General features: G+C 38.8%; 1 pseudogene; it reads left to right on the forward strand.

Annotated features, from left to right (window-relative positions):
* The first annotated feature begins 6,254 nt into the window (after positions 1 to 6,254).
* Positions 6,255 to 7,446, forward strand: LOC105035106 (uncharacterized; annotated as a pseudogene).
* The last annotated feature ends 4,786 nt before the right edge of the window (positions 7,447 to 12,232 follow it).

Here is a 12,232-nt window from a genome sequence, read left to right on the forward strand (position 1 = left end):
AGAAATAAGACTTGGGAATTAGTGACACTTTCCAAGGGCAAAAAGGCAATTGGCTGTAAGTGGGTGTATAGGAAAAAGGAAGCTGCATCAGAAGGAGAACAGTGCAAGTACAAGGCAAGGCTCGTGGCAAAGGACTATGCTCAGAGGAAAGGAGTAGACTTTGATAAGATATTCTCACCGATGGTGAAGCATTGCTCGATCAGAGTTTTGCTTGCAATAGTGGCTATGTGGGATTTAGAGCTAGAACAGATGAATGTCAAGATTGTATTTCTACATGGTAGTCTTGAGGAGGAGATCTACATGTTGCAACTTGAAGGCTTTGTAAAGTCTGGCTATGAGAAAAAGGTGTGCAAGCTAAAGAGGTCTCTATATGGCCTGAAGTAAGCTCCAAAACAATGGTACAAAAGGTTTGATATTTTTATGGTGACCCATGGCTACAGTAAAAGTAAATATGACAGTTGTGTCTACTTTCGATTTCTTGCAGATGGTTCTATTTTATTACTTATGCTCTATATGGATGATATGCTCATAGCATGCAAGTCAATTCAGAAAATAAAGAAGCTGAAGAAAGAGCTTAGTTCTGAATTTGAAATAAAGGACTTAGGTTGTGCCGAGAAGATCCTAAGCATGAAAATTCAACATGATAGAAAAGATAGCAAGCTATGGCTAACCCAGAAGAAATACATTGAAAAAATTTTGGCAAAATTCAGCATGAAAGATGCAAAGGCAGTGAGTACTCCAATGGCACAACACTTTAAGTTATCATTGCAGCAATGTCCTAAGTCAAAAAAAGAATATCAAGAAATGCTTAAAGTACCGTATGCAAGTGCAATGGGATGTTTGATGTATGCTATGATCTGCACAAGATCTGACCTCTCACAGGCAGTGAGTGTGGTTAGCAGGTACATGTCAAATCCAGGAAGACAGCATTGGGATGCAGTCAAGTAGATTTTGAGATATCTGAAAGGTACATCTAACATTAGTCTGTTATTTCAGAGGAGCATTGATGTGGGTGTTCTTGAAGGGTATGTGGACTCTGATTATACATGTGACTTTGACAGAAGATCTACTTCTGGGTATATCTTTGTTCTAGGTGGAGGTCCAGTTAGCTGGAAGGCAATGTTACAAGATATTATAGCATTGTCCACCACTGAGGTAGAGTGCATTGCTGCTGTGGAAGCTGCTAAGGAGACAGTATGGCTGAAAGATTTAGTGCAAGAGCTTAAGATCATTCAAGAGGATGTTCGGTTGCATTGTGATAGCCAGAGTGCTATTTGTCTTGCAAAAGATCCAGTGTATCATACAAGGACAAAACATATTGATATGCGGTATCACAAGCTGAGAGAGTTCATTATAGGTGGCTAGCTACTTCAAACTCATCAAGGTGTCAACAGAGCAAAATGTAGCAGACATGTTGACCAAGACATTACCCGAGGTTAAGTTCAAGCATTGTCTTGACTTAGCTAATGTTTATGTCCACTGAAAGGAGTAAAGGCCCCAGGGAGAAGGGGTGTTGCTGAAAGCTGAGAGGAGATTTACAGTGGAGAATCACCCAGTGTTGACCGAGTCAAAGGTGGAGATTGTTGCATTTTGAAAGTGGGGGGAAGGTTGACTCGATCAAATCGGGCCTTTTCCCAGCCCTTTCGCCCATGCACAAGAAAGGACGGTAGTGGGAGGTTTTCATTTTTTATGAAAACCTCCCCTCTCTCTTGTGGTGTGCGTCTTTAAGTCCAACCAGCCCTAGCAGACGGGAGACAAGGAAGAAAAAAAAGTGAGGGAAGAAGAAAATAGAGATTTTCTTCTTCAAATTTTTTTTATTCTTAGAGTACGGTGCTCGTCATGGACTGGAGTACCGGAAGAGAAGTACAAAATTTGGTATCTCTCTTGGAGAATAACCGGTGTGGTGTAAGGTTAATTCTTTGTGTTTATTTCTCCATTATATAGTGATTTTCCTCGGTACTCTCCCTGTGGACGTAGGAGGTTTTTCCTTCGAATCACGTAAATCCTTATGTTTTCTCTTGGGTTTATGTGTGTGATTGTTTGGTTGTGTTCACGACACATTGGAAGTTCTTGTTTGGACATTTGCGTCGTCTGTTGGGGCAAGAAAAGAATTCTGTATTTTTTGACAAAGAAAATCAGAACAGTTTACAAGGTAATTTTACGAGCTATTTTCTTAAGTCCGAGTTCGACGCACTACAACCTTTCTTCCTATTCCAATCGAGAGTTGCAACTTTTTTGTATGATAACGATACAAGCTCGATAAATCAAATGGATTAAAATCTACTAGCAACTAAACAAAATCAAAATAAAATAATAATAATAAACTTGAGTTGAGATAAAAATTTCAAATAGCTAATCAAAGCTAAAAGCTCAATAAGTTTAGGTAAAATTTATCAAAGCTTATCAACTTAATACCACTAAATCAAAACTATTTTTTATTTTGGGTTATCACTATCATTCTCCTTCTAACTAAACACATAAAAATTTCTATCCAGTGACATGTCATTCTATCCTGATCGAATAGGATAAGTTCAATTAGATAGGATAAACTATTCCATCCTCCGGCCCAAATGGTTTGAGTCATGGAATACACGAAGTTATCCAACTCAGTTACCTTTTGCATCATCATGATAATGATGACATGATGACGATATTGTTCTATCGTATATTTTGGGTAGTTATTTTTTATCTCTTTCAAATTTATTCTACGGCTAAAATCAATAATGATAATAATGATGATTGTAATGATGATGGTATCGTGCCTTGAGCGGGATAAAATATTGAAAAGATACAGTAGAATGTTTGGTAGAATTGTTCGCATCTCCTTCCCTGGGCAGGGCCTACAGTGGCACTACGGTAGTTAAGCTTGGCAGTAGTGGCATTCATACACGGACCATGAAAGGGATTTATCTGATAGGATAAAACACCGTACCGATTTACCGCTATCCCACCACCCAAAGCGCCCCACCCTTGGACCGCGACACAAACACCCACTGTAGATCCGACACGCGTCCACTCCCCCCAACGTACTCACCGCTCCCCTTCCCGAGACGGGGAGAGCGCTTCGCTGGGGACGGCCGGCTCCGGGCGCGGAGCACCTGATCGCGCCAAACAACCCCCCCCCCCCCCCCCGGTACGGTTCGTGTAAGGGAAATTTAACCTCGGGAACCGGTCCAAGTACGGCGGCGACCGCACCGAGAAACCCGTGAACGGGAAACAGCTGCCGCTGCTCCCGCCTGCAGCAACTCCTCCCCGCGCCGTACCACATCCCATCGGCAATGGATCCTGTTCTCTCGGCCCGTCGGCTTCGCCGCATTCCCCAACCAACTCAATTATTGCCGTGGGGTTCCCTTCACCCCTTAAAAACCAAGAGAGGAATACAAGCGTGGGACTGTAGATGGAGGGTTGCTGGTGTGGAACATGGGAATGGTGCAATGCCATCGTAATACAAAATTTTCTTCAGAACATTACCACAATGACGTGGGATAACTGAACTTTTCCTTGTGATATTTGTGTTACTTCTGCATTTTATTCCTGTTTTCTTGTCCCATTTGAGATGGGACATAATACGAATTCAAGTGATGACCACCAGTGAAAGGTGGAATTGGAGTTATGCAGAAGTTGAACATCTTTTTACATGTGAATTCGACGTTATTGACGCTGCTCGTACGCAGCTATCTTCCTATTTACAAATAATTAGACTTCATGCATGCTGATGTAGCAGCATGAGGCAGGATATGCACGTGATCCAGATGGGTCTTTTTGAGCAGTTAGCATGTTTCAATGTAGGATTCAGATTGTATTTTTCACATCAAAGGATGGTTGATTCTTTTTGCGATGTAGACTATTGAATGGTTACTTATACAAATTTCAAAATACTTCAAAATATTTTGAGCCATACATCTCGAACCAACCATTATACAATCCATATCAAAAAGCATCATTCTTTCAAACCTCTATCTATATATGCCTATAAGCATGTAGCATCACCATGCAGATGATACATGGCATGGAGGGATTCCTCAATCTTGCGATGATATATAGCAAACAAGTTGGAATTTGCTAATTAGAGATGTATCACTATTGAAACCTTAATTTCTTTTGTGCGGGCATAAGAGGGATCAGATACTGCATTCAACTCATCAACACTGTTCATGCTCGCAAGCTGCTGACATGGCAGTACATGGTTTGCAAAGGTGGTGGCCCACAAAAAAAAAAAAAAAAAACAGACGTGGATCGACATAAGTGGAGATTGACATGACTTGGGAGCCATCACCGATACACCATGTCTGACATGTCAGCAGCGAAGCCTGGTTGCTGTCCGGCGCCATACAACTCATACGGATTCTGATCACCTTCTGCGAGGTGCTTGTGAGTGCTCAGTGCCACCACCACCACCACCACCGTCCGATACTCTGATCACAGGTCTTGCCCACACGGTAATGATACCTCTTCAGTTGCCCCACCCTAAGATGCGCTGTTTCCGAGCAGGATAGTGTCTTTCGTCTGCATGCGACCAAGGGAGCGGTGGGGCCATTAATTACAATCTATCTCCGTATCTAATACGGAGCTTCTCTCAATCTATGGTGTCAGAAAATTCCAAATGCGAGCAGCCAAAAAAGGCCGCAGTGGTGCTGCCTCGTCTCGGAGCAACCGGTCAGCAGCGCTGGCGTGTCAGTCAACAGTTGGGAATTGAAGTGGGGTCCATAGGTCCTATTCCTGTCCCACACCACCAAAGGCTTGGGTCCACTTGGTCTTGGCCGGTATAGGCTTTGGGGCCCCACCTTGACTGCCGAGTTGAACTCGACAACAGGGATGGTGGCAAGTCTTGTAGCTGTTGGTCTGACCGATCTTTGGGTGGTCTTGGATACGAGCTCATTTAGTAGGCAGAGAACTCGGATTTCGGGTTTGTATTTTAGTTGTAGCGTTGGCAGGCCTCTCATGTCATTAATGAAACATTTACAGCATCTTCTTAGTTTCAATCTGAGTGTTTCAGATTCTTAGTAGCATGTACGTTAAACTTGTGAACTCCATGTTTAGTGTTTGAAATAATCAATGCCTGTTCAACCATCAAACCATTTGGAGCTTCTTGTGCAGAGAATTTACTTACCAGCCTACTTGATCAGATCTGTAGTGCAGTGGTAGTGTATGTAACTCTAGTTTGTTTGTTGAATCCAACTAAAACTATGAAGCTCGACTTTTCTCGGGTTTCATGGCAAGAACAGTTTTTTTTTCCCTGTGCAAATAAAATAGTTTCCTCTTGATTTCATGTATCTTTCAATAACTCCATCAATTGCTGCATGCCACTTTCCTTCAAAAAAAAAAAAAAAAAAACTGCTGCATGCTACTCCAGGTACATTAGAATAAAAAAAGAGTAAGCGCATCAGAACTTATCAGAGTCACTCTCAAGGAAAGGTATCCAACTTCAGGTGTTTTACATAGCTGAATCACATCTAAAATTAGGGGATCGGATTGAACTACATATAATCCAAATATATAGTTATCTAACATTGCTTTTGTCAGATGATACAGTGCCATATGCTTTGATGGCAACCCTAATGCTAGTGTGATGAATATGGCACATATTGTGACATAGTACTAATATACATAGTCTGCAATGGAGACATTGCTGCATGTTGTGTCACTTCACGAGGGATGATAGTATAATTCCATTATCCTCATCACATGTAAAATCACCACTAATTAAAAGAGGATGCATAAGCTAATCGAGTCTCGTGAACAAGCTAATTGGAAGTGTTTAATTAGTTTTTCTTTTGTTCATATCTGAATATTGGATATCCAGTTCAGTCATCGAACACGACTATATCAATGAATGAGAGGTGTTGGACAGGGTACGTATGACGTGTAAATCTTGGTTTCCTCTGATTATTCCCCATTCGGTATGCTTGCATGGAACCTCTTTGTTGATTGGAGAGCATCCAAAACCTAACCAAAATATAAACAATATAGAACCGGCCAGCCTTAAACCTGGCTCAACACTATCCATACCATTTTGAAGGATACATTCATCAACTGATGATCGGTTCTTTTCATTTAAAAGAGTCGGACAAGCCCAACCACCGTTCTTTTTTTTTTGTACAAAACCTACTGTTCTTATGAAAGCGAACAATTGAATGCAGCAGATCACTCTCAGCTCTCGTGATAGGTCCTAGTCATTCTGTAGTTCAAAAAAATTAAACAAGAGAGAATAAGAATGGAAGCCCCCTGATAAGGGCCAAGTGTTTGAAGCCAAACAAAACGCTTCACCACCTGATCACCCTGGAAGAATTCCCTGCAAAGCTCTTCTCCTCATCACCTCAGCCTTTTCCTACCCTCCGTACAATCCACGACAACGACGTCGAATCTCTCTCTCTCTCTCTCTCTCTCTCTCTCTCTCTGTTTCCATTCTGCTGTTCCTACCTCCTTCCTCCCAAGATGGAGACCCACTCCCTATATAAATCCAAACCCCTCAAAACCTCTTAAACCCTAAACCCAAACATCTCCTCCTCGCACCACTTCCGGAGAGCAACTTAAAAGATGCAAACGAAGAGAATGCCTTCGGAAACGGGAGAAGGACGCCGGCGGCCGGCGGAGGGGCCGGCAGAGGAAGAGGCGGCTGCGGAGCGGGGGAGGGAGCGGTGCCCCCGGTGCAACTCCCGGGACACCAAGTTCTGTTATTACAACAACTACAACACGTCCCAGCCCCGTCACTTCTGCCGTTCCTGCCGCCGCTACTGGACCCTCGGCGGTTCACTCCGCAACGTCCCCATCGGCGGCTCCTCCCGCAAGCGCCTCCGCCCCTCCCCTGCCTCCGCCGCCGCCACCGCCACCGTCCATTCCCTTCGCCCTCTCCCGTCTCTCTCCTCGCAAGCTCCTTCCTTGGACCTCCCCTCCACCACCTCGCCCCCTTCCGCCTTCGGCTCGCTCCTCCCGGGCCCGGTCTCGGCCGGGTTCTTGGCGCTCGGCGAGCCGTTCCTCGATCGCCGGACCGGGTTCGAGCTCGGGCTCGGGCTGGGGCTCAGATCTGGACCTGCGGCGTCGCCGTCCATCGAGGAGCTGGGCTTCGGGCTGGGGACCACGCTGCTGTGGCCCACCGCGCTACTGGACGAGGAGGGGGTCATCGGCGGCGGGGACACGTGGAGGGTGGGGGGTGGTGGAACGGACTGCTTTGGTGCTCCAGACCGGCTGCCGTTTGGCCGGATCTCGCCATTGCAGCGGCGCCCGCCGAGGGGAGCGGTGGAGCTGGAGGGGAGTTGCGGTAGAGTGGCATCATCGTGAATATTTGGGATTTTGGGGGGGTCTTTCCGGGTCCGTTTCGGGTGGCCCACGTTTGTGTCTGGTCGTAGCCTCAGGTGTACTGAAACGTTGGAAGCCCAGTTCCTCTGTTATTTTTGTAATCATATTCCTTGTAAGTTAACCTTTTCTTCTGGGAAAAAAAAAAGAGAAAAAATGGGATTTGGCCATAGAAAGTGAATGATTTGGTTCATAGCAATAGAACAGCTAGAGAATCCTGGCATGTGAAGCAAGAACGAGGGACTAAATTTATGATAGGGCGTCCCGAAATATTTCTTTTAGACCTTTCCCTTAATTAAAATATGCACATGAGATGCACGTGGATGAGGAAAACAGTACTTAGAACCTCAATAATGCAACATCTAGAGTTTGAAGCATAATTTTTTTTTCTAGTTATATAGCAGGTCCTGATTAGAATTTATTTTAATATTTTTGTATGATTGAACTGAAAATTCTATAAAAATCAAAATCAAACTTGTAAACCCATCTAGTTGCATATTTTTTAAAATCGATTTAAAACCCAATTCGAATTTTAACTGCAAGAAGAAAAAAGAAATCTAAGATTTAGACTGGATGGAGTTTGGTTAATATAGGATTATGCTTAAATGGATAGTCCAATTTACGATTTCTACAGAATTTTCAGTTTAATCATAAAAAATAGCCAAACTGATCTTTATACTGAGTTTTCTCCTTTTTTTTTCATTATTTATTGTTCAATAAGTATTCGTTAGAATGTAATACATCGATCATACAAGTAGAGGATACACGTATAAACTTGAACGAGGGAGTGGTCCTGACTCTATCATCATGGGTCAAACCGGCATGATCATAGTTAGGATTGTTCATAATTCATTTCAAACTGAAAATCAGTCTGAATCGAACCAAAAAATCGAACCGAATATAGTTCAGTTCGATTTTTTATTTTTATTTTCAAGAATTTTGATTTTCAATTCGGTTCGATTAAACATCAAAAAATCTAAAAATTGAACCAAAAATTGAAGTTATAATTTAAATTTATGTTGTTTACTATTTTAAAAACTTGTTGGTTACATGGATGAATGATTAGATATTAGATTTGGCCTATTGTTATAATTTATCGTAATGCTTGATTGCTTATTTATATTATAGATAATATGATTTTTAATATGTTACATTTTATTTATTATCGATTTATCATTTATCAATTATTAATGTATCATTATTTATCAATTATTAATTTTTAATGTAAGAAATTATCAAATAACAAATTCAATAGATCCTGAATTTAATTAAATGTAATATAAAAAAAACTAACAATGAATCGATAATAATTATTTGAATATATTATATCAAAAATAAATAATTAAAAATAAATAAAAAATAAAAAATTCGAATTATCGAACCGAATCGAATTGAAATTCTCAGTTCGATTTTGGTTCGGTTCCTCTCTTATTCAGATCGATTTTCGATTTTTATTTTTTTATTATTCAATTTTCGGATCGAATCGATTCGGATCAGATCGGATCGATTAAAATCGAATGAACAACCCTAATCATAGTCCCATTACAGTATTAAACCTTGATCATCTATCGTACAAAAAAAGGGGATGTTTTTATTTCTATAAAGACTTCAAATGTTGCCTTTTTTTACCATAGCTTTCTACTTTGCAATAATTCATCTCTAGATAGAAGTCAACGAACAAAAATCATATAGGGCAAGCACTATAAAAGATCGTATGGGGCGGCTTCACAATATGCCACATGTCATCCTTTAATACTAATCTTAGAGTATGAGTCTAAAAGTCAAAAAAAAATTTCACTGATGAAATTATTAGTTATGTGATTAAAGCATTCTCTTTTTTTCTCATTTTCAGTACATGGCGATACATACTATATAAACTACATGATACACACTAAATATATAACCAAGCAATACATACTGTAAGTTTTTTTGATATACACCTAACAACAATCTAATACATATCTATAGTTAAATTATACATGATTTATCAAACTTAGTATTCATCAGTATATAGTATATAACTAATTGATACATATCTAACAAAATATTCATCAACATTTCAATATACATCTCTAAATAAAATGATATATAGTTTTTAAAATATAACATTAATCACTTCACAGTATATGAGCAAATGATATATACTAGATAGCTTATTGATACATATTGTAAGCTTTTTTGATACACACCCAGCAATGACCCAACACATATCTTGAGGTCTTTTCTCTTCTTTCAAATCTCTCTTCTTTTCTAAAATCTTTGCATCTAAAAGTTTACGGAATCATGCATCATTTCATTTAAAGATGTGTATTGAAATATCGAATAAATATTTTACTAGATATATATCAACTGACCATATACTGTGTATTAGTGAATACTAAATTCGATAAACTATGTATTAATTTATCTATGATGTGTATTAGATCTGGATGTATATCAAAAAAACTTTTAATATGTATCAATAAGCCATCTAGTATGTATCATTTACTAACGTGCTGTATCAAGGTTCGTTGTACCGATACCGAACGGCGTGCCGATCCCGGACCGGTACGGTACGATACCGGTACTGTACCGTACCGACACACGGTACGCCTAGACGTACCGATCCGATACCGGTACATAATATTTTTTTTCAATTTTTAATTTTTTTTAGATTTTTGAAGTTAATAATTGATAAATACAACTTCAATATGGTATTATATTGCATATTATTGACATATTTGGGTTCAATTTGGAGTTAGATTGCGGTACAAAGACTCTTGATCCAAAATTTCAAACATATATTTATTTACATTATATTTCAACTATGTCATCTTAAAATTAAAGAAAAAATATATAAAATACGTATTAAAATGTATCTAAATATTTAAGTATAAAGTGCAATAACTGATATACGAACCTTAAGATGTACTCTACATTTAATTTCTTATCGAGTGTCTGTGACGCTCGTAGATGTCTGGATCATCAACATAGTCTGAAGGGATATCAGTGCAACCCTCTAGTCAAGCTGCACCGTACTCTCGAATATTCATCATTCCATAAGGCATCCTCTCTGGATTGTAAGACATCTCAGACCTCTCACTAAAATTCTATCTCTGAAAAGTATCCTCGAGATGATGGTACGGTTGTGAAGAAGCCCATCCAAATATGTCAGTAGCAAAATCTGATCCATAAGATGCTCCAGACTGCATAGGATAGTAATCACTAGAAGATGATGCCTCGGTCCACCATATGTATATGGATCACAAGGTGGCTATGGATAATAGGATCCATAATGCGAGGATGATCTAGATACATCCATGGACCCTACTCCACGTGCAAGATCACCTGCAATATATATATAATTAAAATATATGCAAGTATAACAAAACACGATAGTTTTATGATAATTAAAATAATTATATATAATTTTAAAATAATTTTAATAATTATTTTAAAATTTATAAATTCAAAATAAATATGTTATATACTTCAAATAATATTTTTAAATTAATTAAAATATAATACTATTTTTATATATTTTTTATTTTATAATTAATTTTTTAATTTAAATAATTTAAAAAAATAATTTTAATTTCAAATATTTGAAAAAAATTTGAAATTAGATTTAAGTAGCTTGAATCATTCTAAACATGATTTCCAAACTCTAATTTTTTTCCTAAAATTTAATTTTTTTAAATTTTTAAATAAATAAATATTTAAAAATATTTAAAAATATATAATTAACAAAAATTAATAATTTTGGTGTCATCATGTAGATCTTCCAAAGATCTATCACATATAATTAAATCATATCAAAATCATAAGATTTTGTCATGATTTTTCCTATTTTTATTTTACCTCATTTTTATCCTATTTCTAACAACAAAAATAAAAAAAAATATTTACTAACAAAATAACAATTATCTTATCTCCGATCAAAGATCAGCCTCTTCTTAAATCACTCTTCCAATTTCATGAAATGTTATTTTTTTTTAATTTTTTGGAGGTCTCAACGATTAAGTTGCCTACGGCCATGGGTGTTCTCTGAGAACTCTCAAAGAACACCAAAGGTCTAGTGCTTATTAAAGCACCAGCTCTCCCCCATGTGAAGTGGGCCACGCCCATTTCTCTCCCCCCTCCCTCCCCCCAACCACATGAAAAGGCCCCCACCTTCCCCCCTCCCCCCTCCCTTGGGCGGTACGGTTCGATTCACCCCGAACTGGTCCAGAACCAAGCCGTACCACTCGATTTCGGGCGGTATGGGCCCGAACCGCACCAAACCGGGCGGTTCAGTGCGGTTCGGGATCTTTTTTTCGAAAAACAGGCCCGAACCGGACCGATAAGGGACCGGTCCAGCTCGGTACGCCCCGTACCGGATGGTTCGGCCCGGTACGGTGAACCATGTGCTGTATATTGATTAATGCTATATTGTGAAAACTGTATATTGCTTTATCTAAATATATGTATTGAGACATTGGATGAATATTTTGTTAGATATGTATCAATTAGTTATATACTTTGTACTGATGAAACTAAATTTAATAAACTATGTATCAATTTAGCTATTGGTGTGTATTAGATCATTGCTGAGTGTGTATCAAAAAAATTTACAGTATGTATCACCTGATTATATATTTACTATGTATCATATGATCATATAGTATGTATCGCTATGTACTGAAAATGAGAAAGAAAAAGAATACTTTAATCATGAAACTAATAACTCTGTTAGTAGAAAAAGTCTTTGACTTTTAGACTCATACTTCAAGATTAGTATTAAGAGACATGTGGCACATTGTGAAGCCCACCCCATATGATCTTTTATAATGCCCGCCCCATATGATTTTTGTTCGAAGTCAACTGTCTGGTAGAATACTGTGAATTAAATGACATGTCAAGGGATTTAAAATCATCTTAACCTTTTTTTCCCATTAATGCCATTGAATAATGGAGGTAC

Source organism: Elaeis guineensis, chromosome 2, assembly GCF_000442705.2.
Source record: "Elaeis guineensis isolate ETL-2024a chromosome 2, EG11, whole genome shotgun sequence".
Classification (NCBI taxonomy): Eukaryota; Viridiplantae; Streptophyta; class Magnoliopsida; order Arecales; family Arecaceae; genus Elaeis; species Elaeis guineensis.